The 4723-nt window shown below is 44.6% G+C and overlaps 1 long non-coding RNA gene across 1 annotated transcript; it reads right to left on the reverse strand.

Moving 5' to 3' along the window:
• Positions 1-1743: 1743 nt before the first annotated feature.
• Positions 1744-3183, reverse strand: LOC145875812 (uncharacterized). The gene is made up of 3 exons (XR_014391347.1): positions 3016-3183; positions 2570-2616; positions 1744-2332 (listed from the first exon to the last, which is right to left on the reverse strand). It is a non-coding gene; the product is annotated as an uncharacterized LOC145875812 (long non-coding RNA).
• Between the last annotated feature and the right edge of the window lie 1540 nt (positions 3184-4723).

Below are 4723 nucleotides of genomic sequence, written 5' to 3' on the forward strand. Positions count from 1 at the left end.
AGGAGAGTTGTATGGCATTGAAGGTTGTTTGGAGGTTTGTTAACACAGTGTCCAAAGAAGGGCCAGAAGTATACAGAATGGTGTCGTCTGCGTAAAGGTGGATCAGAGACTCACCAGCAGCAAGAGCGTCATCATTGATGTATGTAGAGAAAAGAGTTGGCCCGAGAATTGAACCCTGTGGCACCCCCGTAGTGACTGCCAGAGGTTCGGACAACAAGGCCCTCCGATTTTACATACTGAACTCTATCTGAGAAGTAGTTGGTGAACCAGGTGAGGCAATCATTAGAGAAACCAAGGCTGTTGAGTCTGCTGATAAGAATGTGGTGATTGACAGAGTCGAAAGCCTTGGCCAGGTCGATGAAGACGGCTGCACAGTAATGTCTCTTATCGATGGCGGTTATGATATCGTTGAGGACCTTGAGCGTGGCTGAGGTGCACCCATGATCAGCTCTGAAACCGGATTGCACAGCGGAGAAGGTACGGTGGGATTCAAAAGGGTCAGTGATCTGTTTGTTGACTTGGCTTTTGAAGACCTTAGAGATGCAGGGTAGGATAGATATAGGTCTGTAACAGTTTGGGTCAAGAGTGTCACCCCCTTTGAAGAGGGGGATGACCGCAGCTGCTTTCCAATCTTTGGGGATCTCAGACGACACGAAAGAGAGGTTGAACAGGCTAGTAATAGGGGTTGCAACAGTTTCGGCAGATCATTTTAGAAAGAGAGGGTCCAGATCGTCCAGCCCGGCTGATTTGTAGGGGTCCAGATTTTGCAGCTCTTTCAGAACATCAGCTGACTGGATTTGGGAGAAGGAGAAATGGGGGAGACTTGGGCGAGTTGCTGTGGGGGTGCAGTGCTGTTGACCGGGGTAGGTGTAGCCAGGTGGAAAGCATGGCCAGCCGTAGAAAAATGCTTATTGAAATTCTCAATTATAGTGGATTTATCGGTGGTGACAGAGTTTCCTATCCTCAGTGCAGTGGGCAGCTGGGAGGAGGTGCTCTTATTTTCCATGAAATTTACAGTGTCCCAGAACTTTGTCGATGGCGGTTATGATGTCATTTAGGACCTTGAGCGTGGCTGACCAGCTCTGACACAGACTGTGTGTGTCCAGTATGTGTGTGAATGTGTGTGTGTCCAGTGTCTGTGTGTGTGTGTGTGTGTGTGTGTGTGTGTGTGTGTGTGTGTCCCGTTTGTGTGTTTGTCCAGTGTTAGTGTGTCTGTGTGAGTGTATGTCCAGTGGGTGTGTGAGCGTGTCCAGTAAGTGTGAGTGTGTATGTTACTGTCTCCAGTTTGTGTGTGTCCAGTGTGTGTCCAGTATGAGTGTGTGTGTGTGTGTGTCCAGTTTGTGTGTGTCCAGTGTGTGTGTGAGTGTGTGTGTGTGTGTGTGTCCAGTTTGTGTGTGTGTGTGTGTCCAGTTTGTGTGTGTCCAGTGTGTGTGTGCTTGTCCAGTGTGTATGTGTGTGTCCAGTTTGTGTGAGTGTGTCTAGTGTGTGTGTGAGTGAGTGTGTCCAGTGTCTGTGTGTGAATAAGTCCAGTGTGTGTGTATGTGTTTGTGTGTGTGTGTGTGTGTGTGTGTGTGAGTGAGTGTGTGTGTGAGTGTGTGTATCCACTGTGTGTGTATGTGTGTCGTGTGTATGTGTGTCGTGTGTATGTGTGTGTGTGTCAGTGTGTGTGTGTGTCAGTGTGTGTGTGTGTCAGTGTGTGTGTGTGTGTGTGTTATTTCCAGGGACACTGAGGAGGCTTCATAATAAAACCTAAATCCTGGATAGAGGGGCTCAGTGAATGTGGAGGTGAATGTGATCAGGTGGGTCAGTGTGTCAGAGGAGGCTCTATAGAAGGACAGAGTGCCGGCTGACCAGTCCAGATACACTCCTACTCTGTGGGAGCTGGAGGAGGGGACGTCTATGGTAGTGGAGTTATTATTATACCAGCTGGAGGAGGGGACGTCTATGGTAGTGGAGTTATTATTATACCAGCTGGAGGAGGGGAGGTCTATGGTAGTGTGATTATTATTATGCCAGGCAGTGTAACTGTTGTCAGAGCAGGACAGACTCCAGGAATTGTCATTGTATCCAAGACAACAGTCATCAACCCTTCCTCTCCTGCTGATTCCTTTATATGTCACTCCTATATCAGCCCCTCTCCCTCTCCACTCTACCTCCCAGTAACAGCGCCCAGTCAGACCCTCTCTACACAGAACCTGCTGCCAGTCCTGAAATCTCTCTGGGTGATCAGGATATGGCTTCTTCTCTCTTTTATGTGTCACCTTTCTGTTCGCATCAGACAGAGAGAGGAGTCTGTTTACTGTGTTTAGGTCCAGTGTGAGATCACAGACATCTGATGGATGAAACCAGACACAATATTAGAAATCATCATCATTCACACACACACACACACACACACAAACACACATTGTTAAAGGAACTCTTTGTAAACGTTGGTGTCCCTGATTTCTGCTTCTGTAGAACTACAGATGATATTTAATATGACCAAGTCAGTAATGATGGTGGTCTTTGACTTAACTTGAATTAAGACTTATTCTTAGTCATATTCTTCACAGCAGTCAACACTCACATTTTCTAAGTCCAGGTTTCATTGTGTACTCTCCACCATGTTCCACACTGTAGCGGTAAGCAGAAGAACAGACAGTCATTGAGGGATACACCTGAACTCACACACACACACACACACACACACACACACACACACACACACACACACACACACACACAACACTGGACACACTGGACACACAGGACACACACACACACACACTGGACACACACACTGGACACACACACTGGACACACACACTGGACACACACACTGGACACACACACACACACACACACACACTGGAAACACACTGGAAACACACTGGAAACACACTGGAAACACACTGGAAACACACACACACTCAGCATATAACTTTGTCCAAGTGGTGGTCAGAATGTTTGTATTAACTAGCCTGAGAAGTCAAACATGTCTGATATGAACATTGACATAAACCCTCTACATACTTGAGTTTCTCCAGTCTGCAGTGTGGATCCTCCAGTCCAGCAGAGAGCAGTCTGACTCCTGAGTCTCCTGGGTGATTGTAGCTCAGGTCCAGCTCTCTCAGGTGTGAGGGGTTTGACCTCAGAGCTGAGACCAGAGAAGCACAGCCTTCCTCTGTGACTAGACAGCCTGACAGCCTGCAAAGAGTCAAATCATATTAAAATCACACTGCTATTCTTTGGTGGTGAATATAGTGGCAGTATATTTTTTCAACATATTCAGATATATCAGTGTCCTGAAACCTGCCATATCTATTCATAAATTGAATGAATACATTACATGACATATTAATATTAATACAATTGAATAAATCAATGTGTCATTATTTGAAATGACAAATTATCCTTGACCGCAACGATTACATCAAACTTGTGACTCAAACTCGTTGGTTGCATTTGCAGTTTGTTTTGGTTGTGTTTTGCCCAATAATAAAATGGTGGATGTTGACTGGAGTAACATTCTGTCTAAGTGAGTAGATAACATGTTTCTAAACACTACTAAAAGCATCCTGATGATGCCAGGATTAAGAAAAATCATGAATGAATCATGAATAATAATGAGTGAGAAAGTTATAGAGGCAACAACAAAACATGCTAACCTCTCACCATTACCAATAACAGAGGCTACAACAAAACATGCTAACCTCTCACCATTACCAATAACAGAGGCTACAACAAAACATGCTAACCTCTCACCATTACCAATAACAGAGGCTACAACAAAACATGCTAACCTCTCACCATTACCAATAACAGAGGCTACAACAAAACATGCTAACCTCTCACCATTACCAATAACAGAGGCTACAACAAAACATGCTAACCGCTCACCATTACCAATAACAGAGGCTACAACAAAACATGCTAACCTCTCACCATTACCAATAACAGAGGCTACAACAAAACATGCTAACCTCTCACCATTACCAATAACAGAGGCTACAACAAAACATGCTAACCTCTCACCATTAACAATAACAGAGACTACAACAAAACATGCTAACCTCTCACCATTACCAATAACAGAGGCTACAACAAAACATGCTAACCTCTCACCATTACCAATAACAGAGGCTACAACAACACATGCTAACCTCTCACCATTACCAATAACAGTGGATACAACAAAACATGCTAACCTCTCACCATTACCAATAACAGAGGCTACAACAACACATGCTAACCTCTCACCATTACCAATAACAGAGGCTACAACAAAACATGCTAACCTCTCACCATTACCATTAACAGAGGATACAACAAAACATGCTAACCTCTCACCATTACCAATAACAGAGGCTACAACAAAACATGCTAACCTCTCACCATTACCAATAACAGAGGCTACAACATAACATGCTAATAACAGGGGAGGTTAGCATTTTTTCTGATCTCTGTGCCTCTTTAACTTCGTTACTCGTCATTATCTGGACCCTCTCTTTCTAAAAGTATTTGTCGATATTCTTGCAACCCCTATTACTAGCCTATTCAACCTCTCTTTCATATCGTCTGAGATCCCCAAAGATCGGAAAGGTGCCGCGGTCATCCCCCTATTCGAAGGGGGAGACACTCTATACCCAAACTGTTATAGACCTATATCCATCCTACCCTGCCTTTCTAAGGTCAATGAAAGCCAAGGTAACCTCTATGGACTATGTGGGACACACTCCCA

Source organism: Salmo salar, unplaced genomic scaffold (assembly GCF_965601325.2).
Source record: "Salmo salar unplaced genomic scaffold, fSalSal1 ptg000358l, whole genome shotgun sequence".
NCBI classification, from domain to species: domain Eukaryota; kingdom Metazoa; phylum Chordata; class Actinopteri; order Salmoniformes; family Salmonidae; genus Salmo; species Salmo salar.